We start from the raw sequence: 19,428 nt of genomic DNA, 5'->3' as shown, positions 1-19,428 counted from the left end.
ATTTCTATGCCTTTCCCCTTCTAGGAGGACTTCTGATGGCCATGCTAGTAGAGGATGTGATATACCACGTCAGGATTTCTGATTGCAGTGAGTGTCAAGAGACGATGGCACAAGACTAGAAAGGGGCCAACTTTAAGGTTCCTCTCATAGCCCAATGTCAGACAGCTAATGAACTTCTGAAACACACGGTAGAAGAAACGGCTGGACATGGCTTTGCAAAATAGCACTGCCTACCAGGACTCCTCTATTTCAGCCAATTTCTTGCCTCTGTATACTCTCTAGCTTGGAGACTGCTGGCATTTTCGGAGGTAAGTGTACGTGTGGAAGAACCAGTGGCATTCTTATTTTTCTACAAATTGAGTTAAACTTTAAAAAAATATGCTGAGATTGATTCTTGCTCAGTCTTTTGGGAATTGTGGCAACATTATTGGATTACTTTAAGATGTATCCTCTTCTGAATCCATTAGAGTTGCTTAAGTTTTTGTTGTGGTTTGAATGCACAATGTGTCCCTGTAGGCCCCTGTGTTTGAAAAGGTGGTCCCCAGCTGACAGCTGTTTGGGAATAATATGGGACCTTTAGGATGTGGAGCCTTGCTGAAGGAAGTTAGTCTGTGGCGGTAGAGACATCCATAGCTAACACAGAGTTCCTGTCTTGGGCAATCCTTGCTCTGGTGTTCCTGGGGATCTGCCTGTAACTTTGATGGAGAAGCATCACAGTTTGAAGCTTGCCTCGTCCTGCTTTTCATACCCATGCCCACATTTCCTTTGACAGATGTCAGAGCTGCATGGTGGTCTGAAAGTTCTCTCCTCATCGTTCAGCTTCTTCTCCTTTTTTCCTTTGATTTTACAGTCACAGAATTTCACAACCACTGAGACCTGAGAGGTTTTATTATTTTAGTAATTTTGACTTTCTTTAGGTTTTAGAGCACATAGTGAAAGCCAGACTCCACACTTGACAGGCTGCATTCTAGCCAAGCCAAGCTGTCATTGCCGAGAGGAAGAGTCAAGGCCTCATAGAATGGGATGACTGAGTCGATGGCTTTCAACTTCCAGCTCAGTGTGGAGGAGTGTGGGAGAGAAGGGATGCTCCAGTGGACCAAGGTGAGTAGAAGGAGAAAGGGATTGTTGGATGACATGTAGAACATTGCTGAGCTCTCTTTGCTAATCTGTCACTGGGAGGATGAGGTTTACATTGTCTCCCCTACCTCACTAACTTGGGAACCCTGGGAAAATGGCATGGCCTCCATGACATCAGTAGGCCTTGTTTCTAAAATCCCCAGGGAAATGGGTATGAGTCTAACAGCAAATGCACAGAGTGTCCTGTGTGTCTGCATATGTGGATTCAACCAAGTGGGTTGAAATAAGTTTTTAAAAATATGCCTTCAGTGAACACATACAGTCCCTTTTCTTGTCCTCATGCTCTATAAGACAGCACATTATTCACATAGCATTTATAATTGTTTTAGGTGTTCTAAGTCATCTAAAGATTTAAAATATACAAGAGGATGTATATAGGTTCAATGGAAATTCTATGCCACCTCATTTAGTCTAATTATTTTCATTACGCTTATTTATGTGTGTGTATGTACTTGCACGCCAAGGAACAGCTTGTGGAGGTCAGTTCTCTCCTTTCACTAAGTGGGTTTTGGGATTGAAGCAGGTCCCCTTACCTGCTGAGCCTTCTCACCATTTTATATGAGGTACTTGAGAAACCTCAGATGTTGGTACCCCAGGGGGTGCTGGATTCAGTCTCCTGCAGGTATTGAAGGCCAGCTGTATTCAGTGTCCCTTTAAGGGCTTCTTGTGAACTAGCTCAAGCAGATAGATACCTTCATTATCTCTGTTTTATAGCTGAGGAAACTAGGCCTAAGGACTTGAGATCCTTGCCGGAGGGGATACAAATCACGCCTCCTGTCTGAGCAGAGCCCTGGCCAACTCTGCAGCACTTGCTCTGAAAGCCTGCCTTGACAGAACGTTCTAGTGTGAATACGATATTAGTCCGTGATCCAACCTTGATACTTGAGTGGGAATTGAGTGCCCCATGTGCTCTATCGAGACCTCTAATTGCCCACTGAACTGCATTCTTTCTGGTCTTGGCCCAGTGTGGTGGAATGACACTCGGCCCTGTTTAACAGAGTGTGAGAATGAATGAGGTGACGATTGGTAAGTGTTTTGAGTCTGGTTAATAAAAGCTTTGTCTCATAAGCTTCCCCACGGGAAAGAATGACTTTTAATAGGAGCGAGAGACTGATGAGCACTCGGGAGCAAGAAGCGTTTTGTTTTTAGGCGGTGATCTCTTCAACTAAGAGCTATCATTTTGTTTAATGATTTCCAACCCGAATAAGCAGTTTAACAAGTGAGCCTCAAAATCAGTTAGTCAACCAAAAGGCAAACATTTTGTAACCAGGAGATAGGGGAGCTTTATAGCCTTTAAACAGTATAATCTTAGCACACCCCCTGCCATCTTCCCCCACTGGCAGCATAAACACATAGGTTTTAATCATTGTACTGCAATAGTTGCAACAGCCTGCTGAGAGGAAGCTTAAACCTAGTTTACTCCGGCGGGAGAAAGTAACCTTAGAACCATGTGGTGTGCTTACTTTATTTGTATGTTTTCAAACCTACCGCACAGGATTAAGAATGCAAACACTATAAATATGGCAGTCAATATACCTTCTGCTTAAAATGATATACTAAGGCCACTGGAGTACACAACATGGCCCTTAGAAGTCCAGTGAGGGGGCCCTGGTTCTCAACAGTGCCATGCTTTTGGTCTACTAACACCAAGTTGCCCCTCTGGGGGATATCCGTTGCTTTGGAGATTTTGATACTTTTCCTTACACACTTCTCCATAATTTTTCATGATTGTTCTTAACTTGGGCTTCTCCTAGCAAGCTATTAACTCCGTGTGGTAGATCTAGTACCTAATGCAGAGTCGACGTCCTAAATAATACTTGTGGATTTGTAATGGTTTGTGTGAACTGGGTGAGGATAGGAAAAAAATGAATGGGGTTTAAATAATTCTTTAACCTTTCAGGCCTCTGAAAGGACCAAGCAGATGCCATAACAGGCTGCTCAGTCTTCTCTCAGAGATCAGGCCTCAATTTCAGTTTCCTGAGACTGAGCAAGCAGTCTCTGGGAGGGCCATGACCAAAAGACATAGTTCTTGCAGTAGCTCCCTTTCTGCACGTACTCTGATTGCTCAAAGTTCAGCCAGATGTTTACTGTCTGGGACACCTCACCAACTTAGAGTTATGTGCATGAGTCAAGGACAGAGCCTAGAGCCAGCCCCCACAGTCAGTACGTGCTAGGCCATCCAGCTCCCATAACAGCTCAAGGACAGAGCCTGGACCACTGAGTCAGCCCCCACAGTCAGTACGTGCTAGGCCATCCAGCTCCCATGGCAGCTCAAGGACAGAGCCTGGATCACTGAGCCAGCCCCCACAGTCAGTACGTGCTAGGCCAGCCAGCTCCCATAACAGCTCAAGGACAGAGCCTGGACCACTGAGTCAGCCCCCACAGTCAGTACATGCTAGGCCAGCCAGCCCCCATGGCAGCTCAAGGACAGAGCCTGGGACTTGTTCCGGACAGCCCCCAAAATGATAATTGTAACCCCCAACCAGTAAATTCAAAGGTTACATACCCTCACCCAATTAAAAGAGAACAGAAATAAAAATAAACCAATCCGAGTTGCACCCATGCAAAATCCCGCCCCCCCCACCGCCCTGAAGGGCTTGCGGTTTTTGCCTTTAAAAAGCTAGCCTCACAAAGAAAGAGCAACTCCTCCCTGCCTCACTGTATTGGGTGTAGGAATGAGTTCCCTGTCTAGACTTGCATCTATAGAATAAACCTTGCTGTTGCATTCTGGACATCCACGATATTCAGTGGTCTCTTTGGGGTCATGATCTGGGCATAACAGCCTCTTCATAAAATTGCCCATTATCTAGTCGGATTTTGGTTTTATCTATCTATCTATCTATCTATCTATCTATCTATCTATCTATATCTATCTGTCTGTCTATCTATCTATCTATCGTGTGTGTCTGTCTGTGCACATGTGCATACTATGGTGACATATGGAGCTTAAAGGAATTTGTTTTCTTCTTTTGCCATGTGGGCCACAGGATTCCAACTCAGGTCTTCAGGCTTGGCAGCAGGTGCTCTTACCTGTGGAGCCATCTTGCCAGGCTAATTTTGACTTTTGATTTTAGAAATACATGCTGTGGGAGTCTGCACAGTCTGTAGAGAAAGTTCAAAACTTTTCTCCACACTGTACTCCTTGGCAAGAGGCCTTTGGTGTGACTGGGAAATCTTCAAAGTTTGTGTTCTCCAAACCATAGATCCATAGCTCAGTAACCTGGGATTTAGTTAGGAAGAGCCCAGTTCAAATCCTACTCCAACTTCATTTACCAGCCTTGTGATTTCAGTCGCTTGTGACAGCCTTGATAGCATGTCACTCTAACCTCTTGCTTAGGAATACTCCTGAGAGCTCATTTTGGTTGAGGATAGTTCAGATGTTGCTAGTCACACCCTGAGGTGCTCCCTTCTTAAACCATTTCCTTCCTTGTCTTCTTCACAGGGGTTATTGGCATTCAACATCGGATGGCATCACTATCTGCGGGCTTGCCCTGCATTCCCCTGCCCTCTCTAGAGACTCTGAGCCCTCCAAGGACCCCCTTCTATCCGTCCAGTCTTTGCTTCATGGAGGGCCTGATGAATTAGCATGGCTACCCACTTAACTTCTGTGTGACCCAGTATCCTCATCTGTAAAATGGGGCTATGATAATCTGTCTTGATTGCAGTGGAAATCAATGTAAATAACTTCAGAAAAAATGTCTGGCCCCTGTCACACATAAGCTGCCATTAATTTGCAGGTTTTTTTTGCCTCCACATTGCCTACTCTTGCCCCTTCCCACTGATACTGTCTCTTCTGAAATATTCTGTACCTGCTCTCTTCAAGCCCCAAGTTTGATGCCCCTCCCTCAATCTTGCCTATCATCCAGTGTTAATATACTGATGCCAGCAGAGTTTTGATGTAGGTCCTCTGAGAAATACCCCCGAAGCCATTCAAACAGTGGAAGAACTTAGCAAACAGGAAAGAGTGCTGCCTGTGGTACCCTCCTAGAGTAGCCCCCATCATTTTTTAGTTATCCCAGTAGCCCACAGTGGCAACCTGCTGAATAACATGCCTCATACTGGTTTTCTTTCCTGTTTCCTTTCACATCTCCCCTTATCTTCTAGGACCTCCTTGCCCAGCTCTCAAGCTACTTGTACTCAACTCTGCCTGATTAGGCTTGCCAGGCCACCCTGCTGAAGGCAGTCCTGCCCTTTGTTCCCATTCCTGATAGATGTCCCCGTGTCATTTTCATCCATATTTTGTTCAGACTTCCTTTCTCAAGGGGCCACTTCTAGGCTATTCTATTCCTAAATGATCTTACCCTTCACCAGGTCCCTAGCGCATGTCTAGCCTTTGTACAACCAACTAGATAAATTGAATTTCATTAAACTTGAAAACTTAGGGCTGGGGCATAGCTCAGTTGAAGAACACTTGCCCAGCATGCACAATACTCTGAGTTCAGTTTATAGTACTATACACAAAAAGTTTTTTTTAAGTCCTCCTTTAAAGAACCTTATCAAGAATATGAAGGATGTCATCCAGAGTTAGGAGAACATAATTACAAGTCATATAAGAGATTTATATCTAGCATATATAAAGAATTTTATAACAATAATAACAAGATGAATAACCCAACTAAAATGGATAATGGATCTACATAGGTTATTTCTAAAAAAATACAGAAATAGCCAATAAGACCATGAAAATATACTAACATCATTAGTCTCCAGGAAAATGCAAATCAAAACACAAGGACTTGAAGATAATAAGATTGTATTGTGTATTGAATTTGCCAAGATTTTTAAGTATTCTTAACACACGTACAGTAAATATGATGATGTGATGGATATGTTGATTTCATTGACTATACTAATTTCATTATGTATGCCCCTGTTAAAACATTATTGTAGGTCTGATGTAGTGACACACACCTTTAATCTTAGTTCTCAGGAGGCAGAGGCAGGCCTAGTCTACATAGTGTGCTCCAGACCAGCCTATGCTACATAGTGAGATCCAAAAAAGGGGGAAGCAGAGAGATAGCTCAGTAATTAAGAGCACTTACTGCTTGTATAAGGTTGGGTTTCTATTGCTATGATGTGTGAAAGGGCTACCCACCACCCCCACATTCCCCCAGAGTGCTCTTGAGTAGGAGCAGCAAGAAATATTAGTTAGAAGGATAGAGGGGAGATAAAAATAGAAAATACAGGATAGCCTTGAGAGGGCCTGGAATCTATTCTAATGGGCCACAACTGTCTCTGCCCTAGGGTATTTATAGAAATGCCAAGGAGTGGAGCAAAAGACCTCCCCCCAGCACAGCCCAATGCAGACCATCTCAGACACCTGCACTCAGGCCCATGGTCCAATCATCCTCTCTATGCAGACCTGCTGGGTAAAGCCACTAGAAAACCTGAAAATGGGCTCCCACAATGATGAAACATCATAACCAAAAGCAAGTTGGGGAGGAAAGGGTTTATTTGGCTTACACTTCCATATCACAGTTCATCATTGAAGAAAGTCAGAACAGGAACTCAAGCAGGGCAGGAACCTGGAGGCAGGAGCTGATGCAGAGGCTATGGAGGAGTGCTGCTTACTGACTTGCTCTCCATGGCTTGCTCAGCCTGCTTTTATAAGAACCCAGGACCACCAGCCCATGGGTGGCCCCATCCATAATGGACTGGACTCTCCCAAATTGATCACTAATTAAGAAAATGCCTTACAGCGAATCTTACGGAGGCATTTTCTCAATTGAGGCTCCCTCCTCTCTGATGATTCTAGCTTGTCCAGTTGACATAAAACTAGACAGAACAGTGCTCTTCCAAAAGACTCAAGTTCAATTCCCAGCTTTCACATCATATGGTTCATAACCACTTGTAATTCCAGTTCCAGGGGATCTTACACCTCTGGCCTCTGTGGGCATCTGCACTTCTGTGCACATGCCCCACTCCAATTAAAAGCAATAAAAAGAAATTTGAAAAGAAATACCATATGGGCCAAAGAACAGTTCAAATTAAATTGTGTCATAATCACTTAAAAATCAACATATTGTTGTATATCTTAAATATAGACAATAAATAAAATCATGTATAGAAAAGAGAAATAAATTTCAAAATAAAACCTACAGCGAGGCATTTCACATCAATTAGAATAACTATAATAAAATATAAAGAGTGGCATGTACTGGTGAGGATGGGGAGAAAGTGGGACTCTCATATACTCAAGGAGAATGGATGTAAAAATAATGCAGGTGCTTTGGGAAACAGTCTGACCATTCCTCAAAAGGTTAAACATACTTATTACATGATCCAGCAGTTCCACTCTTAGGTATATGCCAAAGATGTACAGAAACAGGCATTTGTACAAAAATTCACACATGAATGTTGATACTAGCATTATTCATAATAGCCCCAGAGTGGAAGCAACCCAAATGTCCATTAACTGGTGCATGGATAAGCAAAGTGTTCTGCATGCACACAAGCAGATTTTACTTGATTACAGATATACATGCTACAGTGTGAATGACTTTGAAAACTTTATGCTAAGGAACAGACTCCAGACACATGAAACAATATTATATTTGTAAGAAATATCTAGATGACATTGCCATTGTTCTCATGAACTCACTGCCACTGTGGTTACCTGCTTAAGACTTGGACAACATTGGGTCTATCAACTTTCTGTCCTGGAAGGAGAAGGAGGAGGGGCTCTTGAGGCCACACCCTTCCCTGTGGAACAACTGCCTGTTAATGGTTGGTAGGGGAGAGTGTGTTATTTTCTTTTCCTTTTAAAAAAAAATTCAATTCATGAGCTCATCTTTTATTTTTTATTTTTTTTTAGATTTGTTTCTATGTGTATGGGTGTTTTGTTTACATGGATGTCCATATACCATGTATATGCAGTCCTCTTAGCTTGGCCTGACCTTAGCTTGCCTTATTTCTAGCCAGCTTTTCTTAAATTATCCTATCTACCTTTTGCCTCTGGGCCTTTTACCTTTCTCTATTCTATATACCTTTCTTTTCTTCTTATCCTGTGGCTGGTTGTGTGACTGGGTAGCTGGCCCCTGGCACCCTCTTCTCCTACTTTTCTCACTCCCTCCTCTTCTCATTCTTCTATTTATTCTCTCTGTCTGCTAGTCTTGCCTGTCCCTTCTCCTGCCTTGCTATTGGCCATTCAGCTCTTTATTAGACCATCAGGTGTTTTAGACAGGCAAAGTAACACAGCTTCATAGAGTTCAACAAATGCAACATAAAAGAACGCGACACATCTTTGCATCATTAAACAAATGTTCCACAGTGTAAACAAATGTAACACATCTTCAACTAATATTCCACAACAGTCGATGTGAAGTCTCTTTAAAACTTGACTAATGGGGCCAGAGATGGTTCAGTGGTTAATAGTATTGGATGCTCTTTCAGAGATTTTTTTTTACTTAAAAAAATTATACTTTACATCCTGACCATTCTATTCCCAGCACCCATAGAGCAGTTCACAACCATCTGTGACTTCAGTTCCTGGAGATCCAATGTCCTCTTCTGGCCTCCATGAGCACTATATGCATGTGAAACACAAACACACATGCAGACATAAAATACATACATAAAATAAAAGGAAAAAATCTTTTTACTAAAACATGTGGGAAAGTGCATCTTCCTAAATGTGTGGATGGACATACCTCATAAAGTGGACATACTATGTAAGCAGCACCCAGATCCAGGAACAACATGCCTGGCAGTTCAGATGCCCTATTCACATCCCCTGCTTACCAGAATTTTTTCTTTTTCTTTTGATTATCAGTTGACAGTGTATCTGACTGGTGAATTTACCATCTAATATCTTCAGAGCAGGACCAGAGGAGATGACACAGCTTACCATTTAATGCGAATTGGGGTCTCTCTGTTCTCTGTGCCTTGACTCTCCCACTTTCAGTGCTCTGGTACGTGAGAATTTTAACTTTCACCTGAGTGTAGCTAGAGTTTTCCTGCCTGACCCACAGTCAGGACAAATCTCTCTCACCTGCCAGTCACACAGCCGTCAGACCCAACCAAGTAAACACAGAGACTTATATTGGTTACAAACTGTATGGCCGTGGCAGGCTTCTTGCTAACTGTTCTTACAGCTTAAATTAATCCATTTCTATAAATCTATACCTTGCCACATGGCTCGTGGCTTACCGGCATCTTCACATGCTGTTTGTCATCGTGGCGGCTGGCAGTGTCTCTCTGACTCAGCCTTCCACTTCCCAGCTTTATTCTCCTCCTTGTCCCGCTTACACTTCCTGCCTAGCCAATGGCCAATCAGTGTTTTATTTATTGACTAATTAGCAACACATTTGCCGTATAGAACATCCCACAGCACCTGCGTGTCAAGCCTCTCTCATATGTAGTTTCAATAACTGAGAGGCAGTGGAAAAGTGGGATTGGATTGGGCTGGTTGAGGGGTAGATTGTGGAATGTGGTAGTCTTCCCTGGTCCCACACATCTGACAGAGGTTGGGATGGAGGGCCTACCTATGCAGTTATGGACAAGGGCCAAGTGTTCCCAAGCTTAGTGGCATGTTGAAATCCAGAGGGACCTGAAAATGTAGTGATGCCTGGGACCTACCTCTAGAAATTTTAATTTACTTGATTTTCAATATGACAATGGGCATGGAGATTTTTTTTAAGTACCTAAGTGATTCCAAATTAAACTCTTCCTTGGATTTTGTGAGGATGTTGCTTAATGTCAACATTAGCTGAGTGTTAAATGCCATGTCTCAGTGACTCCGTAGTGTCTGTATGACCCATGAATATTTTTGTTTTCCTTAGAATGCTTTCACAGCACTGTTGTGACCACATCCCAGTCCTTCCATAGACTGAGATGACAATCTATAACATGATTGTGGACATAGTGCATCATTTGGCTTAATAAGAATTAAGATATTTTAAAACAATAGTGAGTCATGAAAGTTACTTGTTGTGGGTTGTTTTTTCTCTTTTCTCTAGCCCCACGTTGGTACGTCAAAATGTTGTTTGTTTTTTGGCTCTTTTGGGGGGGGCCTGCCACCCAGCTCCCAAATGTATTCACACAAGAAGATTTATTCTTAATTATAAACACCTGGCCTTAGCTTGGCTCATTTCTTGCCAGCTTTCCTTAACTTTAAATTTGCCCATTGATATTGGTGTTATATCGCTAGCAATCCATGGAGTCTATTTAATGAGCAAAGGAATTTATTTGGGAGTTAACTGACAAGACAGAATAAAGGAATTTGTCGCAGAATCTTGGAAGGGTGAGGCACAGTCCAATGCTGTTCTCTGGTGAGATCTGCCCTGGTCTGTTCCAGGATCCAAAAATGCAAGGTAGAGAAGACAGCGTGTACGTGCATCCCAGGTCTTAAGGGTCCCTCAGCAGCCACACCCCAGGGACATATACCTCAAGGTCATAGGCAGGTGTAACAGCTACAGCTGCCTCACTAGGGGCGGTGCTTCAGGGCATGGCTCAAACAGCTGCCCACTACATTTCCCCCTTTAGTCTAAATAAGAGAGTTCTAACCTAACACAGAACTATATACAATAGGAATGATTATCTGATGACATAAACAAATGGAACTACAACCAACAAGAACAACATCAAACAAGAGACACATACTAAAATCTAGAGTTGTCCAGAACATAGGTAAATGGTATTGAGAGAGTCTACACGTCTACCTTTTGCCTCTGGGCTTTTCCCGTTCTCTTCTGTGACTCTTACTCTTTTTTTTTTTTTTTAATTTTGCAGTACAATTCAGTTCTACACATCAGCCACGGATTCCCTTGTTCTCCTCCCTTGCGCTCCCCTCACCTTCCCCCCAGCCCGCCCCCCATTCCCATCTCCTCCAGGGCAAAGCCTTCCCCACAGACTGAGATCAACCTGGTAGACTCAGTCCAGGTAGGTCCAGTCCCCTCCTCCCAGGCCGAGCCAAGCGATCCTGCATAGGCCCCAGGTTTCAAACAGCTGACTCATGCAATGAGCACAGGACCCGGTCCCACTGCCTGGATGCCTCCCAAACAGATCAGGTCATTCAACTGTCTCACCCACTCAGAGGGCCTGATCCAGTTGGTGATCCCTCAGCCATTGGTTCATAGTTCATGTGTTTCCATTCATTTGGCTATTTGTCCCTGTGCTTATCCAACCTTGGTCTCAACAATTCTCGCTCATATAAACCCTCCTCATTCTCACTAATTGGACTCCCAGAGATCCACCCGGGGCCTAGTCATGGATCTCTGCATCCAGATCCCTCAGTAGTTGGATGAGGTTTCTAGCATGACAATTAGGGTGTTTGGCCATCCCATCACCAGAGTAGGTCATTTCGGGCTGTATCTCGACCATTGCCAGCAGTCTGTTGTGGGGGTATCTTTGTGGATTTCTGTGGGCCTCTCTAGCACTTTGCTTCTTCCTATTCTCATGTGGTCTTCATTTACCATGGTCTCCTATTCCTTGTTCTCCCTCTCTGTTGTTGATCCAGCTGGGATCTCCCACTCCCCCAAGCTCTCTTTCCCTCGACCCTCGCCCTTCACTACCCCCACTCATGTCCAGGCTGTTCATGTAGATCTCATTCCATTTCTCTGTCATTGGGTGATCCCCATGTCTTTCTTGGGGTCCTGTTTTCCAGGTAGCCTCCCTGGTGATGTGAGTAGCAGTCCAGTCATCCTTGTTCCACATCTAGTATCCTGCTATGAGTGAGTTCATACCATGTTTGTCTTTCTGAGTCGGGGTTACCTCACTCAGGATGATTTTTTCTAGATCCATCCATTTGTCTGCAAACCTCATGATGTCATTGTTTTTCTCTGCTGAGTGGTATTCCATTGTGTATATGTACCACATTTTGTTTATCCATTCTTCAGTTGAAGGGCATCTGGGTTGTTTCCATGTTCTGGCTATTACAAACAATGCTGATATGAACATAGCTGAACAAGTGTTCTTATGGTGTGGTTGAGCATTCCTTGGGTATATGCCCAAGAGTGGTATAGCTGGATCTTGGGGGAGATGGATTCCCAATTTTCTAAGAAAGTGCCATATTGATTTCCAAAGTGGTTGTACAAGCTTGCATTCCCACCAGCAGTGGAGGAGAGTTCCCCTAGCTCCACATCCTCTCCAGCATAAGGTGTCTTCAGTGTTTTTGATCTTAGCCATTCAGACAGGCGTAAGGTGGTATCTCAGAGTTGTTTTGATTTGCATTTCCCTGATAATTAGGAGACCACTTCCTAAATAGAACACCAGTAGCACAGACACTGAGAGAAACAATCAATCAATGGGACCTCTTGAAACTGAGAAGCTTTTGTAGAGCAAAGGATACAGTCAACAAGGCAAAGCAACAGCCTACAGAATGGGAAAAGATCTTCACCAACCCCATATCTGACAGAGGACTGATATCCAGAATATATAAGGAACTCAAGAAATTAGACATCAAAATGCCCAACAGTCCAATTAAGAAATGGGCTATAGAACTAAACAGAGAATTCTCAACAGAGGAAACTCAAATGGCCGAAAGACATTTAAGGAATTGCTTGACTCTTACTCTTATTCCGTGGCTTGCTGTGTAGCTGGGTAGTTGGCCCCTGGAGTCCTCCTCCTTCTCTGGCTACTTCTTTTTCCTCTTTCCTCCCAGATTTCTCCTTCTATTTATTCTTTCTGCCTGCCAGCCCCACCTTCCTTTCTCCTGTCTTGCTATTGGCCATTCAGTTCTTTATTAGACCATCAAGTGTTTTAGAGAGGAAAATAACACATCTTCACAGAGTTAAACAAATGCAACATAAACAAAAGTAACCCACCTTAAATAATATTCTACAACCACTTGTTAAGCATATTTGAGGTACTTTCCTATCTCTCCTGCAGGTAGTGTGCCTTGGCCAAATGTTGTGCATAAGGATGATTTGAAATTTATAAATTACATGAGAGATTTTCAGAGCCACCATGCCTGACCTGTCTGAGTTGGTCCTTGAATTTCCTCCAGAGAACACAAGCCTTTGGAAGGTGTCAAGGATGTGAGGCTAACACCTTATAGAGGAAATAGTCAGCTACTATACCTGTGGGGCAGTTAACACATATAAATAGATCCTCTTTGGGCACCAAGACACAGGAAATATAGGCAAATATGTGTTAGATAGAATAATAAACAATGAATACAGAGACATGGTGTGGTGGATATATTGTGTACCCTATCTTTTCTGGGGGTCAGAGAACAGAACAGTCACTAAATTAGACATAGAGGCCAGAAAATAGTGGCACACATGCCTTTAATCCTATCACTTGGGAAGCAGAGATCCCTGTGGATCTCTGAGTTCAAGGCCACACTGGGAACAGAGCCAGGCAAGGTGGCACGCACCTTTAATCCCAGCACTTGAGATCTCATGTCTTTGCTTAGGAAGGACACATACCTTTAATCACAGGAAGTGATGGCAGGAAGCAGAAAGGTATATAAGGCATGAGGACCAGGAACTAGAGGCTGTTAAGCAGTTCAACTGAGACCCTCGGGGGTGAGGACTCAGAGGCTTTTAGTCTAAGGATTTGTGGAAACAGGATCAGCTGAGGAGTTGGTGAGGTGAGGTTGGCTGTGCCTTGTTCTGCTTCTCTCATCTTTCAGAATTCACCCCAATATCTGGCTCTGTTTTTTTTTAATTAATAAGACCTTTTAAGATTCATGTTACAACATGGGGCATTATATCCTGAATATTAGGAAATTATCAAGTACCCCCCCAATGTTGTTCTCCTATACGTTCTCATGGGAATTCTGAAGCATGGGCTGGGTTTCCAGAAACCCCATTTTCTGCTAAGGCATGCCAGTGGATCCTGGCCAGCAGTTCTGCTCCAGCAGAGCTCCAAGCTGATGATACATTTTCCCATGTGATAGCAAAGCAGTGGTGGGTTCTGGCTTATATTTATATAACCAACAGAAAGAACCTATTTTAGAGAAAACAGGCAAAGAAGGGAGCCGAGGGTAGCAATTTCTTAGCCTGCTCTGTAATTTAGTCTGGTATTCTCTGTTGAAGGAGAAAAATCATTCCCATGTTAACAGACAGTAGAGGATGAAAGAAGAAAAGATCAAACAGTTTGGGCCCTGGTCCCAGAATTCTCGATGTATTGGGTAGGAAAAAAAAAAAAAAACCTTTGACTTTTTTTCATTTTAGCATCATAAAAAGATATTGGTTATTAATGGGAAAAAACAGATGCACAATTAACAGGTGGATAGACGGCTGGATGGATAAGAATGGCGAGCAGTGTGGTGACAAGGTGAGAAGAAGTGAGAGTTTTCTGTTGGTATAACAAAATATCAGATACTGGATAATTTATAAAGAAAAGAAGTTGCTATAGCTCACACTTTTAGAGGTCTAAGAAATCTGGTTGGCTCTAGGACTGCCCCACACCCGACTGTATCATAGCATAGTGGATAGCATCATGGTGGGAACACATATGAAGGGAGGTATCACAGGAAGCCAGAGAGTGATTCAGGGTCCAGGCTTCCCTTCTTTATATTTAAAGTAAAACTAACTTTCCCCAAACTAACTTACTCCATAAGAAGACCAGCATTAGTTCCTTCTAGGAGCAGTGCTCCCAATGACCTCATCACTTTCAGCAGCCCTTATCTCTAAATGTTCCACCACTTCAACACTACCACTTGAAGGAACAAGTTTCCAGAATATGAATGTTTGGGTGTTACCAGGAAACTGGTGGAGCCCCACATTGGGTGCAATATATTAACAGGAAAGTTGGAGTTCTCTCTTTCGAATCTCAGTCTCATGAACAAAAGAATGTAAAAGCAGACTCAGAAGGAAGGTCGAGGACATTTTTGTTAGTTTAATAGAAAAACAACAGGATAGGCAAGCTGTATGTCTTGGAAGAGAGGAACTAAGCCCCTTTGTAAGAAGACACATGGTAGACAAGCCGCTGCATCGTCAGAAGGAAGGGCAACTTCAGAGGAAAAGTAAGGAAACTATGAGTTAGTTAAACATATGATTAAGAAATAAATAGACCTCCTCTGCATCTGTTTCCATCAGTTGTTGGGTGAAGCCTCTCTGATGACAGTTGGGCTGGGCAATGTTCTATGAGTATAGCAGAATATCATTAGGAATCATTTCATTGACTTTTTGCTAGTCATGTTTGGGTCTTAGGTCTCTGGTCCTGGCCCTCAGGGGTGAGCTCCCTCTCATGGTATGGGTCTCGAATGGGGCCAAGCATTGGTTGGTCACTCTCACAATTTCTACACCATCTTTACCCCAGCACATCTTGTAGGCAGGACAAGTTGTAGGTCAAAGGGTTTGTGGCTGGGTTGGTGTCCCGATTGGTTGGAGCTTGGGGAATCCTGTGGAAGAGGGGGAGAAAAGATTGTAGGAGCCAGTGGGGTCAAGGGCATCACAAGAAAACCCACAGAATCAACTAATCTGGGCTCAACTGGCAACCAGGGAGCCTGCATGGGACTGACCTAGGCTCTCTGCATATGTTACAGATGTGTAGCTTGGTCCTCTTGTGGGACTCCTAACAGTGGGAGCAGGGGCTGTCTCTGACCCTGTTACCTGCATTTGGGACCCTGTTCCTCCTACTGGGTTGCCTCGTCCAGCCTTAATATGAGAGGAGGTGCCTAGTCTTACTGCAACTTGATATAGCATGCTTTGTGGATAACAATGGGAGGCCTGCTCTTTTCTGAAGAGAAACAGGAGAAGTGGATGGGGGGGAGGAAAAGGGGAGGTTGGGGGAGGGACTGGGAGGAGAGGAAGGAGAGGAAACTTTGGTCAGGGTGTAAAAACAACAAATAAAATAAGACAAGAACTGAATAGAAAGTAAAGCAAAAGAAACGCTCTAGTCTTCTGAGTAAAGCAGACAGGCTCCTCACTGCTATGTGATGGAAAGTCTAAGCGACTGCACCGACGGTGGGGTTTCCTTAAAGAGGTAATTAATCCTCCCATCTCCTTAGCATGGCAGCCTTCCTGAGGTACTCTAGTGGCCAGATGATTGACAGTCTCAGAGGGATTAATATGTGAGGGAAAAGGCAACAGTATGTAGTGTTTTCAGTTTTGGAGCCAATCGAAATGTCATGTATCTCTATACCCAGTCAGAGGTAGATTCCATTAGGGAGTGAGTTATCATACACAGTCTTTAAGGCTCCTACAAAGTTCCCCACTTAAGAGTGGGAACCCTAAAATTATTTAGGAGATGTGCTGAAACTGGGGAAATTGGGGATAAGCCACATTTAAACCATAGTAAAATCGTTACTGCTGTCTCCTGTATCTTAGTTTCAGACCTTTTCCTTCAGCAGTGCTATCCAGATGGACAGTCACCTTCAGATTTCTAACCAGCACCCTGATAGAAATGACTCTTCAGCATCTATTCCCACCCCTTTACAGTGTGCTTTGATGTATTAGCAGAGTCCAGAAACAGAAAAACTACGTTTCCCAGACTCCCTTGCAGTTGTGTAATTTAAGTTCCACCAATTAGATGCGATCATGTGAGGCAAATTCAGAACCTGTTTATTGAAGTGGGCAAAGGGTCATGGTAAGAAGCTTCCATTTGTAGGTACAGGTTGCAACAGGTCCTGAGTAATTCCAATCTTCCCTGTCCCCAGATTCCATCTGCAGGCAGTAATGCTGGCTCCAGATGATGACAGGGCACCTTCCTGATTTGCTTACACAACTCCTACCTGAGGGAGGAGACTTGCTATTAGAACTGAGTTAGCGTATGCGTGGCGTCTATGTAGGCCCAGATGAGCTGGCTTTTTCTCAACAGCCCTACCCAGTGCAGGGGTCATCCTCACTTTCTTTGAGGCTTTTCTCCATGTTTATAGCCCTCTATTAGTGAGCCGAATCCTTGGGCTGAATTGTGGAACAGAATTCTGTCTTACCTTCTTCCCAGAAGGCACCTGGGCTTTCCAGGCAATCCCCGTAGCCCCTCTGTACTTGTGCAAATCTGAGCAGCCTTCTGCCCTTAAGCTTTATTTTTAGTTATGTGCATGTATGTAGTAGGGTGGGGGGCTGGTACGTTCTTGTGAGTCCATTTGTCTGCAGAAGGCAGCAGTGTGGGATCCCCCAAGAGCTGGGGTTACAGGTGGTTGTGAGCCACCTGATGTGGGTGCTGGGCATTGAACTCAGGTCCTCAGGAAGAAGAGTATATGTGCTTAGCGCTGAGCCTCTTTTCCAGCCCTCTCCTTTGTTTAGCTGGAAAATTTACCTCCCCAGATGCCTCTGTGTGCAGTATGTAGCTGTGACCTGCACAGAAACCCTTGAAATCCATCTCCTGTCTACTTGCCAATCTGGGCGCCCTGACACTGGGCTATATGTGTATGTTCCTGGAGGAAGGGGTGCCTTTGAAAATCCTCTGGAAGCCAAGCGCAGTGGTGTATGCCTGTAATGTCAGCACCGGAGAAGCTGAAACAGGATGATCACAGAGTTGAGGCCAACCTGACTGCCCAGTTACCTTTTACAAAATCGCTGTTTTATTTTATTTATTATTATTATTTTTTTTTACAAAAAGGAAGAGTCCTCATTAAGGAGTCACAGGAAAGCCCTAGTTCTAGGTGATGGGACAGAGAGGAGAGGCTGGAAGGCAGCCAATGTCAAAGTCTCCTGGCACCCAGAAGGGTGTGCCTTCCAACTCCCTCCAAGCCACCGAGGGCACAGATGTGTGTAGAGCTGTTGGCCCGAGCTCTCCCAGCTCTGCCTGAGGCAGCAGTTTGACTTCTTATTACCAAACCGCACAGAAAGGCTAAGATGGCATCAGCTCTCTTAGTGCTTCCTCTGCCAAGCATTTGCATGCTGTAAACTGTGAAACGAACTCAGCAGTTCTCTGTTGGCCTTTGAAAACTGCTTAGGAGAGAATACCTCATCTCAAAAGAGGAGGCGGGGTGGGAAGAGGAGGGAGACACAAGGAGGAGACCAAGTCCTCTGGGAACACGAACCACAAGTGAGTTTCCCTTCCAGAGTGACTAACAGCACTTAATCGTTCATCCCTTGCCCAAGGAACATGTTGAACAAGTATGAAAGTGGACCAGGTTGTTTATAGAAATGTCTTAAAGGCACCAGGCCCTCCTGCTGTATTAGCAGCCCAGGCCGTGTTTTCTTTTTTCCTGATCCCCATCCACAAAGAACAGCTACCATGAAAACAAGAGGTAGGGATACAGGCCAGCATCCCAGCATTCAGGAGGTGGAAGCAGGACCAAAAATTTAAGATCATCTTCTGTTATGTATCGAGTTCAGGTTCAAAGATAGTTTAAGCCGCCCGAGACCCTGCCTTGACAAACGCACAAACAGAACCGCAAACAACAGCTAACAAGTCCGAAGAAGCTTCATGGGCACCAAGGGCCTCACCCTGATACTCCCTGTGCATACCCTCCAGGACAGAGATGAAGAGAAGACCACGCTGCTGATAGCACAGGCCTAGCCTCTGTGCATACTGAGGCAAGAACGGGGAATATACACATAAGAAGAGACGGTAGGTAAAAAGGCAGCTTTTGGTTTAGTTTGCTTTTTTGAGTCAGGGACTCACTATGAAGTCCAAGCTGATCCTGTATTCCCAATCTTCCAGCCCCGGTCTCCTGAGTGCTAGGATTACAGACATGGATGGGCCACTCACAGTCCCCTTGAGGGAAGTTCAATCTCAAATATGAGTCAAGAAAACCATGTTTTAAACAAGCACCAGGGCTCAGTTTGTAAAGTGCTCGCTATGCAAACACAAGGACTTGAGTTCAAACCCCAGAACCTCCGTGAAAAAGGTAGGTATAGTGGTGGTACATGTGCTCCCAGCACAGGGCAAGCAGAGACAAGAGGATCTCTGTGGCTCACTGGCCAGCTGCCTAGCCTAATTAGTGAGCCCCGGGTCCTCATGAGAGACCCTATCTCAAAGAACAAGATGGATGGCTCCTGACCCAAGCTTGTCTACTTGCATCCATAGGCAAGCATGCACACACACAGAGAGAGAGAGAGAGAGAGGGAGAGGGAGAGGGAGAGGGAGAGGGAGAGGGAGAGGGAGAGGGAGAGGGAGAGGGAGAGGGAGAGGGAGAGGGGTGGGGAGAAAGGGAGGGAAGGATGAAGGGAAGGAAGGAAGAAAGAAAAAGAAAAGCAAGGCACCAAAAGAAACTCAAGCCTGTACCCTCAAACTAAAACCCTTAGGACCACGCTGGTGCAGCCTAGCTCATACTCCAGCAGTGAAGGAGCCACCTTTCTGGGCCTGAGGGACTGTAGACACCAGACAGCAGGCCCCAGACAGTACCTTTCTTGTTGTGTAGAGCTGTAACTTGTCACCTGGAGCTTCCCAGCACGAGTGAGCAGGACTTGACTACAGTGATAACTTGCAAGACAACTCACCCCTAAGTGC

General features: G+C 44.4%; 1 long non-coding RNA gene across 4 annotated transcripts in view; it reads left to right on the top strand.

Moving 5' to 3' along the window:
- Positions 1–19,428, top strand: part of LOC128107074 (uncharacterized) — a 70,976-nt gene that overhangs the window by 40,448 nt on the left and 11,100 nt on the right. For 3 of the 4 annotated variants that reach the window (XR_008216946.1, XR_008216945.1, XR_008216947.1), the window contains exons 6-9: positions 25–308; positions 918–1,101; positions 18,312–18,546; positions 18,640–18,826. This is a non-coding gene — a long non-coding RNA (uncharacterized LOC128107074). The remainder of the gene's footprint in view (positions 1–24; positions 309–917; positions 1,102–18,311; positions 18,547–18,639; positions 18,827–19,428) is intronic. The other variant, XR_008216948.1, reaches the window with a different exon arrangement.

This window comes from Peromyscus californicus, unplaced genomic scaffold (assembly GCF_007827085.1).
Source record: "Peromyscus californicus insignis strain IS unplaced genomic scaffold, ASM782708v3 Scaffold_10__1_contigs__length_136768540, whole genome shotgun sequence".
NCBI lineage: Eukaryota > Metazoa > Chordata > Mammalia > Rodentia > Cricetidae > Peromyscus > Peromyscus californicus.
This window is presented reverse-complemented; position numbering and strand designations above follow the sequence as displayed.